This window comes from Phymastichus coffea, unplaced genomic scaffold (assembly GCF_024137745.1).
Source record: "Phymastichus coffea isolate CEN01 unplaced genomic scaffold, Cenicafe_Pcof_1.1 PCOF00005, whole genome shotgun sequence".
NCBI classification, from domain to species: domain Eukaryota; kingdom Metazoa; phylum Arthropoda; class Insecta; order Hymenoptera; family Eulophidae; genus Phymastichus; species Phymastichus coffea.
This window is the reverse complement of record NW_026706816.1, coordinates 1,718,736-1,738,173: the sequence shown is the minus strand read 5'-3', so window position 1 is coordinate 1,738,173 and position 19,438 is coordinate 1,718,736. Positions and strand designations below refer to the sequence as shown.

Genomic DNA, 19,438 nt, shown 5'->3' with positions numbered 1-19,438 from the left:
CATATCAAGAAAACGTCGCAATTGTCGTAGATTTCTTGGCGCCGGGTACTCTAAGATTGGGCGCACTCTTTCAAGGTCTGGCCAGCAACCGTCACGATTAACTAACACGCCGAGATAACGAATTTCGGACATGCAAATCTTGGACTTCTTCCTATTGATGGTGAGGCCCGCATCGTTAATTTTTTCCAGAATCATCGTGAGCCATTTCACGTGATCTGCGAATGTGTCAGTCGCTATGATCAGGTCATCTAAATAGGCAAAAGCGTGGGGCTCCATTTCAGGCGTGATAATTTTATCCGCCAGCATTTGAAATGTAGCTGAGCCGCCCGCCAGGCCATAAGGCATACGAACGAATTCGTACAAGCCCATACCCGGGACTGTGAAAGCCGTGATTGGTATTGATCTCTCCGTGAGAGGTACCTGACAAAAGGCTCCTGAACTATCTAGAGCACTTATATACTTGGCATGCTGCATTTTGCACAAGATCACATCCATATAGGGCAATGGATATGCTGGAACTTTCGACACCGCATTAAGTTTACGGTAGTCGACGCAAAATCGATACGTACAATCAGATTTCAAGATCATAACTACTGGGCTTGACCATTCGCTCTGGGACTTTCGGATTATTCCTCATCGTAACATCTTACGCACTTGCTCGTGCATTTTGTCCTCTATCCTCTTAGATACCGGGTAATATTGTTAAACTCACACACTCACAAAAGATAATAACAACTTTATTATTAAAGAATAATAGCGAGTTTTATTTTCGAAACTCAGAAATAGGTTAACAACAGGTATTATTAGAATTGAGCTATTGATACAACTAACTAAAAAAAATCATAACACCGACGAGAGAGAGGTTGCTTAGCAACGTAAACGTTCTGTGGCTCTTCAGATGAGCCACACATAACATTATCCCCCCGTCTTTCAGATTGTCGTCCCGACAATCTCAAAAAGAAAGGGAAGAAAAGACCGATGACATCAAGCTGGTTGAGTCTTGGTTTTCTCAACCAAAGGCCCGTCTCTTGAAAATTAGCACAGTCTTCTCAAAATCTTCTACTTCTCGAAAATAGCATCCGCTTCAAGCGGGCTATTCCTTCGCTCATGGCCAAAGGGTCCGTTTCTTAAATTGATCCATCTTGAAATGTCGATAGAATCATCAGAAATCATCCACTTGTCAAACGGGTTGATCCTCAACTCATCCGGTCAAAGGACCCGTCTCTTGACAGCAGAATTGTATCGTTATCGTCGAGTTCTTGTGATTATAAGCAGATGTATTACTTGATAAGTTATGAACGAGAGTGGGAATGTTGATGTGCTGTGGTACCACAACTCTGTTCCTGCTCTGGCATTTGCCCTGTGGCTCACGGAAAAAAACATAGCTCAAAATAACCGTAAGCAGAGCAGATGAGTTACCTATCGTGATAAATTGCCAGTCGGTCAATGTGGACTATCTTTGTCTTGTGTTTTGGAGTCTTTTGGATGCAAAACACCACGTCGTTGATTTCTTTTATGATCTTGAATGGTCCCTCCCAGTTACTTTGGAGTTTTGGTGTTTTACCCTTGATGCGACGAGGATTGTAAAACCAAACTTTTTACCATCTTGAAAATCAACTTTTCGAGCTGTTCTGTCGTAGGTTTTCTTTGTTTTTTGAAAAGAAATCCCAATGTGTTGAGTCTTGCAAAATGGTGGATTTTGTTGAGTGTGGTCTTGAGTTTGTGTATGTAGGTTCCGGGAGTGAATAGATCATCAGTGGGTGGAGATCCACGCATCAGGTCCAATGGAAGTCGTAAGTCAAATCCAGTAACCATCTCGGCTGGAGTAACTCCTGTTGTTACATGTATCAAAGATATGTAAGCTAAAAGGTATAATGAAACCCAACAATCCCAATCTTTCTGATTATTTGTGATGTATTTAGACAAGTATTCAAGTATTGTTTTGTTTTGTCTTTTAACTTGACCATTCGATTGTGGATGTTGTTCTTGTTTTTCGGATACCAAGTAAGTGAGATAATTCTTTGATTAATTTAGAGTCGAAATTACGACCTTGATCTGTATGAATTTCAAGAGGAACTCCATATCTACTTATGAATTCTCGAACAAATACATCCGCAATAGTTTTCGTTCTCGTATTGGAAAGAGGGAAAACTTCTGCCGCCACGTCCTCGTCCATTACTGCGAGGTAAGTCTCCCTTGGAACTATTAGAATTTTCCTTAGGAGTTGTCTCTGGCTTCTGACTAGAACCTCCTTTCTTCTGTGGCAAAACAGAGGTCTTAGAAGCTTTAAACTCTAAGTTTTTCTTCTCGAGGAACTTCATAAGTACGTTTTCTAGCTTTGAATCGTCAATTGGCTGTTTTCTCGATTAGAGAGGACGAACCAGAAGGCTTAGCCTTAGCGGATTAATGCGTAACGTATAGGCTGTTTCAGGCCAAGCGGTATGTTCAATAGGTGGAGGTGATTTCCACCGTTCCTCTTCATCGTCTTCAGCCTGTCTGGCTTTGTTGAGAAGCACCTGTACGTCGGTGAGGTTGTCCTTAAAAGACTTGATTTTTTTTTGGAGCTTAGGCAACATATTGTCTATAACTAAGTTAATTTGGTCCTGCATACTCCAAGGCGGACCGAGCCTTTTCATAATAGTGAATAACGATACAGCATATTCGACTACGGGCTCATCAGCGCCTTGCATACGCAAATGTGCCTCTATCTTCATAATTCTTTTATTCCTGCTTAATTTACTGTAGATCGCGAGAGCGGCATCTTTAAATTCGCGGAAAGTAGTCCACGAGGGCCTTACAGTGCGATACCAAAAGAGTGCTGATTTCTCGAATAAGGGAGTCATAGAGTTTAACAGCTCTTCGTCTGACACTTTACCTAACAGTCGGTTTTCTTCAACTCGCTCCAAAAATTTCTCAATGCTCAGCCCTTCGTCTCCAGAAAACTTTATTTTCCACTCTCTTACTGTTTTTCCTAGAGGTTTAGTCCTGGGAGAGTATCCGGAAGATGTCGTATTCAATGTGGATGCTTGCTGTGAGCTAGCAGTTTGGCTTCCCATTGGTGCGCTAAGTGTTGCTTGCTGTGGTGTGACTCCTGCCGAAGTACTGGTCAGAACCACCCTCCCCCAGCTCGAAGACACGGGGATGAACGAGCACGCGAGGGAAGTCACGGGGCCGAGCGACAAAGAAGTACTGGGAGACGTATGCTTCGATAATGGCAAGGGTCCTTGTGAGAGCATTGCGGAGAGCTGTGTTGTCGAATGGAACTACGGCGCTTGCGGATTGAGTGAGGATGGCATATGAGAATGCGCTGTACGAGGGTCGTTTGAAAAGTCCGTGCAAAGTCAGAGAGATGGCGCTACTAGTGCGTATCTAGGTTATTTTCAGTTAGTGGCATATCTTGGAAGAGCACACACCAAGTTTCAGCCAGATCGGCCAATTACTTTGCGTTTTACATTCGTTTTAATCAAAGAAATCCAGTGGTTGTAAAAAAATGGATGAAAAAGAATTTCGTGTATTGATTAAACATTACTTTTTCAAAGGCAAAACGCCTCAGGAGATTAAACAGAAGCTTGATAAACATTATGGTGATTGTGCACCTTCGATTAGAATGGTTTATAAGTGGTTTCAAAATTTTCAGAGTGGCCATATGAGCACAAAAGACGCTGAACGTTCTGGACGCCCTGTTGAGGTTACCAGTTCAGAAATCATTGATAAAATCTATGATATGGTGATGGCTGACAAAAGAGTGAAGGTGCCTGAGATTGCTAGTACTGTAGGCATCTCAAGCGAACGGGTACATAATATTTTGCATCAACATTTGGACATGAAAAAGCTATCCGCTAGATGGGTGCCGCGATTGCTCACGATTGACCAAAAACGAGATCATGTGAAGTGTTGCAAGAATGGTTTGCAGCTGTTCCAGCAAAATCCGCAAGACTTTAAGCGCCGTTTCATCACTGTAGATGAAACATGGATAGACCACTACACTCCTGAGACCAAAGAACAGTCTAAACAATGGGTTACCAAGGGGGAATCTGCTCCGAAAAAGGCGAAGACAATTCCTTCGGCCGGGAAGGTTATGGCCACTGTCTTTTGGGATTCGCAAGGAATAATCTTCATCGACTATCTGGAAAACAGTAAAACCATTACAGACGAATATTATTCATCGTTATTGGATCGTTTGAAAACCGAGTTGCTAGAGAAACGTCCACGATTGGCCCACAAAAAAGTCCTCTTTCACCACGACAATGCGCCAGCTCACGCCTCAGCAGTTGTGGCCCCAAAACTGATGGAGATAGAGTTCCAACTCGTTTCACATCCCCCCTATTCTCCAGACTTGGCTCCGTTGGACTACTATTTGTTCTCTAATATGAAAAAATGCCTGGCGGGGAAAAGATTTTATTCAAACGAGGATGTGATTGCAGAAACGAATGCCTATTTTACAGACTTGGAAAAATCCTATTATTTTGAAGGGATTAACAAACTAGAGCAGCGTTGGATAAAGTGATTGTAATAATTCAGTTCGAAAGTGTCTGCAAATTGAACATTTCTGTTTAGCGTGACTTCTAGGCGTGCCTGCTCTGTAGCTTGATGTTGCGCAGTAGACACAACTGATTTTAATTGCTCTTGCAAATCTTGCTGTATTTTGGCGGAGTTAGCTCGTTCTTGAGTTATTATCCGGTCATACTGTGCTATTTTCGCTGGTATGTTTTCAATTTCCCTTTCTAAGGCCGACGTATGAATCAGAAAGTGTTTAGGTGAAAATGACGCATCAATTTCTACTTGCCAGAGCCTTCGAAGTTCGTGTTCTCCGGCGTAAGGCACAAAGTGCGTCTTACCGTCTGGCATCACTATTTGCACGTTATTCATTTGAGCTGTGGCTGTATAACTTGCTGTAGAACCGTAATTCGAAGTTGCTACTTTTGTTGACGTGATGCTAGTCGATGTTGCTGTTGAAGCTATGTGCTTAGCAGTAGTAGCATCTTGATTTGATCCGGTATTTTGTGAGGTTAACTGCCGAGGTCTTGGCAACCATCTATCGTTATCTGCCAGGGTCTCTGGTTCTTCGACTGCTCTGCCATGTGGCGAGCTCGTAGTCATATGTTCGTTATCCTCTAAATTCGACGGCCCCATGGCGTCGAGGGCTTCTTCTGCCTCTAAAGCATTTTGCAAATCTTTCCAGATTTTCGTCTTTCTTTTACAGTTTCTTCATCTGAAACATCTGTTGTTATAAAGTCCTGAGCTGAGTAGTCGCCATTTAACCTACGAAATAATCGGTTTGCTCGCTCATACAGCGTTCCGTCGGTTCGTAATTCTAACTAAGTCAATAAGCTATCTACTTGTAAGCTAGGTAAGTCTCTCACCCAGTTTGACAATTTTTTATCAATATCTTCTTTAAAAATTGATAAGTCACTTAGTGACCAATATATCGCCATATAGTACGTACTCAGATTGACAATTTACCTACGAGACAATCGAACGGCTTGTTTCATGAAAGCGAAAAATGAAAGGTACGATTATCATTTCAATATAAAATATTTTAAATATTTGTTAATTTATTAATTAATTATATTAAGAAAAGTTTCTAAGTTATGTATACAATTATTATTTGAATAGTTATGTACTAATTATTTATATAGCAAGCTGTAAGATTGTCGACAAAAGAAAATATTTAATGATGATATACAATGTTTGTTATGCGTTACGAGTAAACGCAGGGATGAATTAACTGATAGCTCGCTACTCGCAAATCAACTTATAATATAATATAAATCGCACTAAGGCATAGCCTACGCAATGTTTATATCAAGAATATACAGAAGAAATTTATAATTTCTATCTGTATATTGGCTAGAACAGCAAGTCGCGCTATGGCATGCCAACACGTAACTTTATTTGTATTTATATTTTTCGAGCAAATTGGTAATTTCAAAAATATGCTCGATTCTCAATACAAGCAATAGCTTGGAGAATATACGTTTCTGTAGGGACGAAATTATAGTCGATTGTACTTTGGTATTTGATAACGAACGTCACACATGTGGCTTGCCAGGCGACTTGTGTTTACAAACAATACGCTATGAGCGAACGCGCATTCCTTGTCCTTCCTGGAATTCGACTTTCCAAAACTTTTATCTCGGTAAGATTTTCGCTGCGCACGCTAGCACCATAACGTTTGGGCGCCAAAATGTAACGGGGATTTAGACCTCTACAATATATTAATTTAACCGAAATCAAGTAGTGACTGGCACGATTGCAGCTCTTCGCGGGATTACGTTCTGTTACGTAAGACTGGCCCATTAGGTCAGATCGCCAACTGGCCCGCGGAGAGCGTCATGAGTCGCGAGGTTTAAATCGCGAAAGTTGAGGGAAGCGATAGGAAGGAAAGGGTAGTCCAAAAGAAAAGCCATGCAGTTGCAGTAGTATATAAGTATAAATAGTTTATGTGCGTGTCAGTGTACAGGACGGTTCAGAGAGAGAGCGACAAGATAGGCAAAGCGAGAGAGAGAGAGATTCAAGGAACGATCAGTACTTACATTAGTCGATGCCTCTCAATTACAATTCGGCAAGATTGGTGAATTCGCCTATTTGAATAGTCGCTTATCACGAAGGAGAGGAGGTGTCGCACGTACTGTTGCACCTCACTAACCAGTCGCAAACAAGGTTCACTCTCTAGCCACTAGGCGATTCACAAAGAAAAGCTAATAAGGAATAGGCACGTCCGATCGCCTCTGTACGGCTCGCGAGCTATCAGCTAATTGCCGGCCCTTTGTCACGCGGCACGCGGCGCGCGGCACACATATAGTTATACCTACGCGCGCACGCGGTCTCTTTCTGCCGGCACTCTCTCTTACCTTGTTCTCCACAGTCGTCGTCTGCTGCTGCTAAGGAAAAGTATAATTCAAATAATATAACATTATAGATATATGATATTCTTAATATTATCGTCGTATAGAGAGAGAGAGAGAGAGAGACATAACGAGTTAACATCAAACTCGTTATAAAATTTGTTTTTAAAGAAAATAGTAATTAAAATTAATGATGCACCGAGTACATACCTTCGTACCATTATGTTCTACGGTATCAGCTAAATTATTCAAATCGAAACTCATATTCCTCAAACGTGTATTAAAAAGTTCCATATTAAGTTTATAATTCTTTCCTAAATTGAAAAATGCATTTGCAAGTTCAGAATATAAATCACGAAATTCACGCATTTCCGTTTCTAGAGATGCATTTCTGCGATTAATAGAACGCATATGCTTATTTCGCTCAGCCATAATAAACATTAAAATTTTTCAACTAATAATAATTAACAAAATTCATACAAACTAACGCAAACTAAATTTCTGTCACGGTCGCCATTTTACTTTTTACTTATTATTTATATTTAGTTCGTACTCTAGTGGTCTCTCGCGTTATTGAGTAAGAATTCGTTTCAAATTGAATAAAGTAAATATATCTAAAATTATTTATGATGTATAATTTTAATCTTAAAGTTAAAAATCAAATTTATGTAATAAAAATATATAATTATTTGAAATGGAATCAAGGAAAGACAGGCTTTGCCCTAGTTTCTCATGGTGCAAGAGCATAAGTCTCTTTTCGAAAAAAGAATGTGATTCAGCCCAAGTTTCTCATAGCGCGAAGTGTTCTATGAGTCGAGCATAAATTACAATAGTAGAAGGCACGGTGATCTTTTAAAGACTTTAGGTTTACCTGAAATGACGAAAAATTTTGAGTATGGTATTCTATGGTAATTGACCCGTAGAATCCAAAAATAAATGTCCCGAAATCGCATCTGCTCCCCTTTCAAAGAAATATTCAAAAATAACATTTTTTCTTATTTTTGATCAAAAATTGTACATTTGAAAGAGGAAAATGAAGTACACTACTTAATTTTGATACAAATAGTAAAAATTTTTATTACATGGTAATATTTGATGAATATTGTTAAAAAAACGTTCGCAGGAAATTTAGACAATTTTTAAGGTACCATATGTGTTAATGTATTGGTTTTACATTAAATACCAACATATTCAATCACCGTATATAAAACAAATACTCCTAGTTATCTATCTCTGGGATCGACTGTGTTTATGTTTACATTGCTCGCTGTTTCGCTGTGTAGTTAAGATGGCTTAAAAAGCATTTTCGTCGGTGACTTATTTACTTTTTTTATTGAAATTATGCCTGTGAATAAATGCAATCATGAAGATAATAGAAAAAAGGTGTGTGGCCCTTGTGGGCAAAAAATTGTTTTTCGAAACAAAACTGAATAGTTTTTTAATTAATGACAATGTTGAAAAATTAGTAAGAGAGTATTGTGATAAAAATTATGATCTAAGTGATGCAAGATTTCCCCTGAGTATTTGTGTCTCATGTCGTCTTGCCCTTCAAGAGCGAAAAAAAGGAAATTTTCAAAGACAAATTTCACAAATACCAAACTATAAAGATATAGTCTTGGCGAAAGATACTCGAGCTCAAACATCTTCTGTGAATGGTAACTGTAATTGTTACATCTGCGGAACTGCTAAGTGTACTGATCATGCAAAATCAAGAAAGAAAAAAATACTGGATAAGCGAGATAAACGAAACAAGATAAACGAATCAAATGGTTTGTATGGCTCATGTAAGTCAAAAGTAACATAGCTTAAAGAATGTAAGAATTCTACATCTAAATCTCAAAAAGTAATTTAATTATGTAAAGTGTGTTTGAAAAAGATAGGCAAAAGTAAAAATCACGTTTGTACTACTTCATCATCAGCTGCATGTAAAAATCTCATAAATTTAGTAGATAAGCTGTCAGATAAAAATCAAGAGCAAATTGCTTCTAAAATAATAAAAAACAAAATTGACAAAAAAGGAAATACAAGTGCATATAAGACAGTAGAACTTCATACTTTAGGAAAGCCCATCGAAATATGCCTCAACCCTAAAAAAAATCAGCCTAGAAACGTATATAGCAAGCTTAGATGAATTTCAAACTACCACAGGTGTATCCAACAATCACATGAAAAAAATGACTGGCTTGATTCGTAAATCTGTAGGGAGAAAAGCTATACCGGCAAATTATGCAATGCATGTAAGTGAACGATCGAAGTTGTTGAAAGATTTATATAAAAGTGAGGTTTTAAAGTTTGAAACTGGAAAAAATAATGATAAAACTAAATTGCCTGTAGTTTTTGTAAATGCTGAAGAATTATTAAAGCATGTAGTAGAAAAGCGCAATATTATCAGCGATTACCGTGTTAAAATTATGGCTGATGGTGGGCAAGGCTTTTTTAAAATTTGCATGTCCGTGATATCTGGTGTATCTACAGATCCTCCATTAGAAAAAAGAAGAAAAGTAATTTATAATGAAATAAATCCCATCAATAACTGGACTAGTGTTAAAAAGTTAATTATAGTTTGTATTAGGCCAGAGATAAAAGAATCACATGCAAATATTAAAATTCTTTTTGATTTGATAAAAATAAATGATATTATTGATTCAAAGTATTATTGATGGTAAATGGCCAACAAACAGTGACAGCGATATTTCCGTGTCCTTATTGTTTTATTATTTTATCAGACATGAGAGCCAATAAAGAAAGAATTAATAATACTGATAGAGACAAACATTATGCTCTGAAAACATATGGAGATTTGAAAAGAGATAGAAGGAAATATGTTACTACTTTAGGTTGTAAAACTAAATTCTCAAATGATTGTCACAGTACAGTAAATGAGCCACTGTTTGTAGAGGAAAATGATTTATGTATACTGGAAAAATGCATTATACCTGAGCTACATATTCTGCAAGGGTTTGTCAACCATCTTTTTTGGGACGGTCTAGTACCGCTATTTGGTCGAGAAAGAGCACTACTCTGGCCAATGAAATTAGTATCCAAAAATTATCACGGTGAAGTTTTTGAAGGTAATGCATGCAGAAAATTACTTAAAGAACCCGATGAATTACTGGATCCTAATATTTATAGAGATGTAGGTCAATTTGTTTTGATACCTTACGTAAGTGCATTCAAGGCCATGAATAAAGTAGTCGATTTTTGCTTTTCTACAAGAAAAATTGGGAATATAAATGAGCTAGACAAATTACTTAAAGAACTAGCAAACGCAGTAATGGCAACAGATGTCTCGATCACTTTGAAATTACATGTTTTGTTTGAGCATCTGAAAGATTGTTTAACATTTTTCGAACATTCAGAAGGTTTAGGACTATGGTCAGAACAAGCTGGCGAATCTGCACACAGAGAATTTTTGCGATTTTGGGAGAAAAGGAAAATAAATTTGATAAATGACTTGTCCTACCCTCAAAGATTGAAAGATGCTGTTGTAGAATTTTCTTCGTTTCATTTATAAAACACTGAATTGTACGAGATGAATTGTACGAATGAATAAAAATTCAATAAAAATGTATACTATTTGTATCAAAATTAAGTAGTGTACTTCATTTTCCTCTGTCAAATGTACAATTTTTGATCAAAAATAAGAAAAAATGATATTTTTGAATATTTCTTTGAAAGGGGAGCAGATGCGATTTCGGGACATTTATTTTTGGATTCTACGGGTCAATTACCATAGAATACCATACTCAAAATTTTTCGTCATTTCAGGTAAACCTAAAGTCTTTAAACGATCACCGTGAAGGAAGGCTTGCTTAGTTACTTACAAGAGAGAAATAACTCATAGTCCAGTCGAATTAACCTTCGAGGTGGATGTGAGAGCGACATCCTTATTTTTTCTTTAGATAGGGGCCAAAATATAGTAGTAATGGGATGGAACAAACTCCGCCGCGAATTTCCTAGTGGATATTGCAACATAAATGTTTATAGCTAAAATACTCGAAAATAGGTGATTTTTTGGACACATTGAGTGATCTAACTCGTTAACTATCAATTAAACGGCATATATGCACAGGAACAAAGTTGTAGAACGCACAATTTACTATCGAATACCGTGTTTCAAAGTTGAAAAATTCAATTTTCCGCGTCGGCAGCATTAGAATACATAAATAAAAAATCTGAAAAACATGCCTCTTTTGCACAACAAATTTCAATTGACAGTATTAATGCATCTTATTCGTGAACAATTCTCTGGAAACTTTAATCTTTTACAAATTGATTGCAGTAAACCCGATCTCGATACCTGTTTTAGTTGCTAAGTTATTGTAATTAAGATAATGCAAATAAGCTACACCCACTTTGAAGTCATGTAAAGTCAGACAAAAATTTTTTACGTATGCCACGATTTTTTTACATAATTTGCAAGCTTTAAACTACGATGTCTCATAATTTTGTATATATTTTTTTATTTTTAACATACTTTTAGAATTTTTTGAAAAAAAAGGCGATTTTGACCTTAATAACAAATTGAATATTTCTACGAATTTTCATGATAATTGAAATCTGAGAAAACCTACTTAAAGTACTCAGAAAAATCTATCTTTTCATGCTTCAAACGTTGAATTTTGTACATTCAAACTAGAGTTATTAAATTGCAAAGTCAGCTGCCTTTGCAAGGATATTGAGCAACAAAATCGCGAAAAAAAAAATACCGACTTGTTGGTTATTCCAAGATCTTTCCTTGCAAGTTCAATAAAATACGTCATCTTTTATTGTTGAAGCGTTATTAATTGACAAAATAGAGTCGGCGCGCGTGAAAACGGCGCTTCAGCGGGAAAGTTGGTGGGGAGGGGATGACTCAGCGCGCTCCGAACGCAAATGAAAAAGTCGAATTGTCGAGTTCAAATTCGCTCCGCGCTCTTTACCTTTACTTAACTTTGCTTCTAATCGTCCAATTTTGATGATTTTTTTTTTAAAACGACATAGCAAATCGCGAGGAACATTAATATGAAACTACTGTTACTCTATTTTCATTCATTAACGCGCTAAGATTGTCACTATAATTTAATGATGTTTCCAATCTTTAACAATGATATTAGTTTGTTACATAAATTGATGATATGTGAATATTCTATAATGTCGAGGTCAAGGCTTGCTCATCTCACACAATCACGCCCAAATAGTGATTTTTAGTGCAAATACTGTTGAAATCTAATTGAATTTTGCATGGTGTACAGTAGTTCATAATGTGATAAAACATTAACTACCAAGTTATGTCATTATAAAACTAATAACTAAGAAGTAATGCGAAGTTACTATTATTAGTTTCAAATATCAAGTCAAGACAGCATTCAAGAGCTGTGTTTCGTTAGGGAGAAAAATGCCGTGTTAGTTTGCCAGGTGCAACGGATTATAGAATTTTATGGGGCTATAGCATTGAGAGTATACCTACGTAGTAAAGTCTCTATGGGCCTTGCCAGATGTTCGCCTACAGAAGGTCATTCGAGTTTCGGCTTTTGGGAGAGACAGTGGTCTTCGAGAAATTTCTCTCCGAGTTGTTCCGAAAACGACGCCACTATATAGCGACGGCGTCCTAAATTTAGTTTCAAATCATTGTGAAGTTTTGGCCGTATCAATTATTATACGGTTTTGATTCTACGTGAATGGTAAGTACATAATCTTTTACTGTCTTTTCAAAATGAGTATATAAATTGTTATAAATTGAATCCGAGCCGGAATTTTCGAAATAAATTTATATATATAAAAAATTTTTGGAGCTGATCGCTGAACTAACATTATATTCCATTAAATTACCATTAAAAAATATTTTTCTACGCAGCCTTTATATTGTAGATAATTTGTATGGTTTATAAAATTTCGTTGTATGGCAGTTAGACTACCCAAGCCAAGCTAAGCCAAGCCAAAATAGCGAAAATTGAGCGCGAAAGACTTGTTATATAGTGTATGCGTCTACCTGAACCAAACGCACCACAGGTGGCTTGTGAATACTATAAGTAATGCAAAAGTTTTCTCCTATGTTCCCCACGTGTTTAAAATGGTAGTTGATCAGTTAATAATATTTATAAATCAACTATTACTTGCTGACATTCAATCGATGTTTTCATTATGTAAAAATATATCGTTTGTTATCAAAATTTTAATAATTTATAAAAATATTGTTGAACAAAATTTGTATTTTAATGTAACAATTCATATTATTTAACAAGAAAAAATTTCTTTTGATTTTTTTGTGAAACTTTATAATTAAACTTTATAATACAATGGAATTTGAGTTGAATTAAAATATTGTTATAATTGCTGCATAATAAATATTCTTTAATGTCAATGCACTACATCGTTTACATCAATAATAATATTAATATACATTTTTTATCAATTCAGTGTTTTTGTTACAGTTACTGTTACAATGGCTGACAGCCTAGAAATTTGTCTTCTGTGCGACAAACTTCTTACAGAAGCTGGCCAAATTTATGGAATCAAAGAAAGATCATTGCAGAGTGTTATTAATGCAAGCAAACAACGGGGAGATGAGAAATACAAGAAGATGCACCGACAAAAAATCATCAACGTTCACAAAAATTGTTCCAAAAGCTACACAAACCAATCGAAAATGGAAGCATATGTACGTCAGAAGGAAAAGGAAAAACGGGATGCCGAAGCTCCACGTGCCACCCGCTCGACACACACGGTATCGTTCAACTTTCGAGAACTTTGTTTTTTTTTGCGGAGAAGATGCGTCCGATGAGTTTATCGAGAGTCAGAACATGCTTACTGTAAGCAAACGAATAATAGTTCGACTAGTACAAACTGAAAAATCACGAAAATCAATTTTAGAAAGATGTGGTGTATTGAAAAATAAAATATCTATAGAGGTACTGTCGCGTATTGAAGGGATAGAAAATTTAATTGAAGTCGGTGCTAGGTATCATAATGATTATAAATTAGCCTTTCTTCATGTTACTGCGAACGATTCTTCTGTAGAATCAACGAACACTTCGCGAGCTGCACAATTTATTGCCACACATATAGAGAGAAACAAAGAAGAATGCCAGTTTAGTATTAAAGCCATATTAGAAAAATATCCTGGTGATAAAGAGGTAGAGATAAAGTACTTAAAACAGCATTTGGAAAATTTATTTGAAGATAAGATTTTAATTCACCAATCCAAAGACGGGCCTATTTTAACTTATTTTGACGCAGGCGCAAAAATTTTGACTGAAAGTTGGTATAAAAAAAAAAACATGATGAAAATATCGATATATTCTTGAAGATATCCGAAAAAAACTTTATGATACGTCTAAATACCCAGCACCAGCAAATTTTGTTGATCAAGTTCGCGATGATGTGCCTCATTCTCTTAAATTAATTTTAGAAGAAATTATAATAAAAAATAAGAGCAAGCCACAGGAATTGGAGACGTTGATTACGACTTTAGCTCACATTATTATTTCTGCGACACGTCTAAGATCATTTTTATCGCCGATTTTGATTGGTTTAGGCGCGATGTTCGAGAAGCTGTACGGCTCCAAGGAGCTTGTTCAAACGTTGAATGCTGCCGGGCTTTGTGCCTCGTATGACGAAGTTAGATTATTTGAAGCTTCATTGTTAGCTCATTCGGAATCTGTAGAATATAAAGAGATGTACAATGATGCGTATATTCAGATGGTGTTTGACAACGCCGATCATGACGTGAGGACCATTGATGGTCGCAATACTTTCCACGTAGAAGGCGGCATAGAAATTCTCACACCTGGCCATGTTGTTCCCGCGGGTGAGCGCGTAACTCGATTAAAAAAGTTGCCAAAATCATCCGTTCAAGGACAATTCGGAAAAGTAGCTTTGCATCATTTTCAAGATAAGGCTAATGCTAAAAAAGCAATGAACAATGTTGAAGTTATTGATTTGGACAAGTTTCGCAGAATAAAATTTAGTATTAAGTTACGTAAAACTGATTTCTTTTGGCTACTAGGCAAGATAAAATATCCGAAAGATTATAGAGGGTGGAATGGCTTCATGGAAAAAATAACTGAGCAAAAGCATTACGCGAGAAGTAAAGTACAATTTTTACCGTTTATCAACAATCCTCCTGGCGATTATGATACATTATATACCGCTCTTCGAATGGCCGATGAGAAACGTCAACTGTTAGGTCAAGCGGATATTTTTGTTACTTTCGATGAACCACAATATCGTAAAGCTCGGTATATTTTGCAAGCTTGTAGGGAGAAGGGTGAACTCTTACACGTGCATCTTAGATTAGGAGGTCTGCATACATTGTTTTCATTTTTAAAATCTATAGACTTTATAATGGATGGTAGTGGCCTCCGTGATCTCTGCTGTTTAATTTATGCTGAAAACTCTGTCGACAAAATTATATCTGGCGTCGCGTACAGTCGTTCTGTACGGTTTCATGAGTTAGCCCATTTAGCTTTGGGGGAAAAAATTAATTCTACTTTGGTTTATACAGAAAATGAAGATGAATTATTAAATAAAATTTTGGCCGATTTAGATGATGCACTAGAAAATTGTGAAGGGGAAGCTTTTACTAAATTGCATGAGAAATTTGTAAATCACGTTGAAACTTTGAAAAATAGAGGGCCAACTGCAGAACTATGGATTTTGTATTACAATATGGTAACATTGATTAAACAATTTATTGAAGCAGAAAGATCTGGAAATTGGGAGTTGCATTTAGATACGCTGCGCAAAATGTTGCCATTTTTCCACGCGACGGGACATTTTAGGTATGCCGAATCGGCACAAATTTATTTACAGGACATGTACGAGATGAAAGGCAAAATGAGTGCAAGCGAGTACGAAAAGTTTGTGACTGAAGGCTATTTCACCATTAGAAGGTCAGACAAATACTTTTGTGGGATATGGTCGGACATGTCAATTCAACAGATTTTAATGCGTGCTATGAAGACGAGGGGCGGTTTAACGCGCGGAAGGGGTGTCACCGAAGCAGTACTTGCTCGCTGGATATTAAATATGCCATCTCTCGCTGCGCTCACTGATGACATGCAAGGGTTTTTTAAAGTTTCTTTCGCTTCATCTGAGCAGCATATCGATGCTCGTCCGAGTAGAATTGAACGGGACTTTTTCGATTTAAATAAATTAATTCAATTTCTTGAAACTTACGATCCATTCCCAGAGTCAGAAAATATTTGTTGTATAACTTCAGGTGTAGAGGGCAACGAGAAAGTAAATGTACATAAGTCTAACGAAATAGGCATTCAATTGATGAAAAGTATTGTAGGGGGTGCGTTTGGTAAATTGAAATTCAAACGAGCAAATCGTGTTGTATCGTTTCAAAGTGCCAACACGGTCAAAGTCAATGGTGAAGATGTAGTGATTGATTCAAATCTTATTTTTCAAAGAATTAGTGAAGGTATGGAGAACAAACCAGAATTGGCAAGTTACTTTGAGTACGAACTAGCTCCATTTCCATCTTCTATTTTTTAAAACGGTTTATTGCGTAAAACAGAAAAACACAAACTTTACGAATCGTTTATATCATTGAATGACGAAGATATACCAGGCGATCGCGTTAACGTTATTGACGGAGGACTATTGATCCATAAAGTAATCTGGCCGAAAAATGCAACGTACGATGAAATTATAAATCAATATATAAAATTCGTGCAACGTTATGGAAAAAATAGCTACATAATTTTCGATGGATATCCGGAAGAAAAAAATAAATCAACAAAAAGTGTCCAGCGTGAACGCAGACATTCGCAATTTTCTACAACTATAAATTTTGAATTACAGATGCGGGCAACAATAGCACAAGAAAAGTTTTTTTCTAATGAAAATAACAAGCGTAGATTTATTCAAAAGCGAGAAATTATGTGAAGCGGGTTATCAAACTAAACAGGCTTATGAGGACGCGGATACGTTGATCGTTAAAACAGCAATCGATATAACAACTGACGTTAAACCAGCTGTTATAGTGGCTGAAGACGTGGATTTAATTGTCATTTTATCTTTACTTAATCACGGAAATAAAAAAGTATATCTGTTAAAACCGAGCAAAGGCGAAACCCTAGAGAAATGGTATGATTCAAATTCTTTCGCAAACGATAAATTAAAATATTTGTTAGGTTTCATACATGCTTTTAGCGGGTGCGACATTACCTCTGCTTTTTATAACCAGGGTAAAAAAAAAATTATTAAATTATTAAGTGATGACACAGATTTATATAATAATGCAATAGTATTTAATAATAAAGAATCTAGCAAGGAAGATTTACAAAAAGCAGGTTTGCCTATAATATCAGCGATGTATTCTAAACAGTTCGGGAAATTAAGATTACATGAATTAAGATATAGATTGTTCAAACAAAAAAAAAGCCAGTAAAATTATGTACCCTCCCACCAATTCAACATTTATATCGCGTTTTTTATCAAGTCCAGCAATGGTTTGGCAATGAGCTTGATCCTTCAGATTGGGGATGGTACGCGAATGAGGGAAAGTTAAAGCCAACGTATGGCCCAACTGAATTATTGCCACAAAACTTTTTGAAAGATATTAGTTGTCATTGTAAGAAAGGGTGCAATAAAAGATGTATGTGTGTGAAGCACGGCTTGAAATGTTCAGATTACTGCGGAGGTTGTCACGGTCAAACCTGCAGTAATATCCACACTGTCGAAGACATGGATTTACATGACGGTGACGAAGACGTAGACTCACTTGACCAACATGACTTTTACCTGACCAATAATAGCGCGGATAATGAGGATGATAATATTGATATGGACTATAGCGGGGATGAGAGTGAGGACGAAGACGATAATTTGAATAGATCCAATCAAATGCTAGCGAGCGAGGATACAGACGATTCCGATACTGGCTTATTAGATCCCAAGCGAGCGAAAGTGAATTAAAATTTTTTGTGTAGTGCGCAATTACCTGATTTTTATTTACGTAGTTATGTAAGATTATTTGTAAGATTGTTTCATTGTAAAACTCGAGCGTATATTGTAAATAAATTGTAAATGTATTGTATACATTGTACAGATATTCTGTATATATATTGTAAATAAATTGTGTGATATAAAAAAATTATATATTTTCAAAAATTGACAATAAAATGAATTACAATTCACGAACTACTGTACACCATGCAAAATTCAATTAGATTTTAACAGTATTTGCACTAAAAATCACTATTTGGGCGTGATTGTGTGAGATGAGCAAGCCTTGACCTCGACATTATAGAATATTCACATATCATCAATTTATGTAACAAACTAATATCATTGTTAAAGATTGAAAACATCATTAAATTATAGTGACAATCTTAGCGCGTTAATGAATGAAAATAGAGTAACAGTAGTTTCATATTAATGTTCCTCGCGATTTGCTATGTCGTTTTAAAAAAAAAATCATCAAAATTGGACGATTAGAAGCAAAGTTAAGTAAAGGTAAAGAGCACGCAGCGAATTTGAACTCGACAATTCGACCTTTTCATTTGCATTCAGAGCGCGCTGAGTCATCCCTCCCCACCAACTTTCCCGCTGAAGCGCCGTTTTCACGCGCGCCGACTCTATTTTGTCAATTAATAACGCTTCAACAATAAAAGATGACGTATTTTATTGAACTTGCAAGGAAAGATCTTGGAATAACCTACAAGTCGGTATTTTTTTTTTCGCGATATTGTTGCTCAATATCCTTGCAAAGGCAGCTGACTTTGCAATTTAATAACTCTAGTTTGAATGTACAAAATTCAACGTTTGAAGCATGAAAAGATAGATTTTTCTGAGTACTTTAAGTAGGTTTTCTTAGATTTCAATTATCATGAAAATTCGTAGAAATATTTAATTTGTTATTAAGGTCAAAATCGCCTTTTTTTTTCAAAAAATTCTAAATGTATGTTAAAAATAAAAAAATATATACAAAATTATGAGACATCGTAGTTTAAAGCTTGCAAATTATGTAAAAAATCGTGGCATACGTAAAAAATTTTTGTCTGACTTTACATGACTTCAAAGTGGGTGTAGCTTATTTGCATTATCTTAATTAACATTACAATAACTTAGCAACTAAAACAGGTATCGAGATCGGGTTTACTGCAATCAATTTGTAAAAGATTAAAGTTTCCAGAGAATTGTTCACGAATAAGATGCATTAATACTGTCAATTGCAATTTGTTGTGCAAAAGAGGCATGTTTTTCAGCTTTTTTATTTATGTATTCTAATGCTGCCGACGAGGAAAATTGAATTTTTCAACTTTGAAACACGGTATTCGATAATAAATTGTGCGTTCTACAACTTTGTTCCTGTGCATATATGCCGTTTAATTGATAGTTAACGAGTTAGATCACTCAATGTGTCCAAAAAATCACCTATTTTCGAGTATTTTAGCTATAAACATTTATGTTGCAAAACCCACTAGGAAATTCGCGGCGGAGTTTGTTCCATCCCATTACTACTATATTTTGGCCCCTATCTAAAGAAAAAATAAGGATGTCGCTCTCACATCCATAATTGGACACTTTGAGGCCTAATTCGACTGGACTATCACGTATAAGCCAAGCTTATTCGATCCCAAGTGCTCACTTTGCAA

The 19,438-nt window shown here is 36.3% G+C and overlaps 1 protein-coding gene across 1 annotated transcript in view; it reads right to left on the bottom strand.

The window, feature by feature from the left end:
* The window catches only part of LOC131667521 (ADP-ribosylation factor 1), a 223,813-nt gene that overhangs the window by 163,816 nt on the left and 40,559 nt on the right, over nt 1-19,438 (bottom strand). The gene's annotated exons all lie outside the window — the stretch shown is intronic.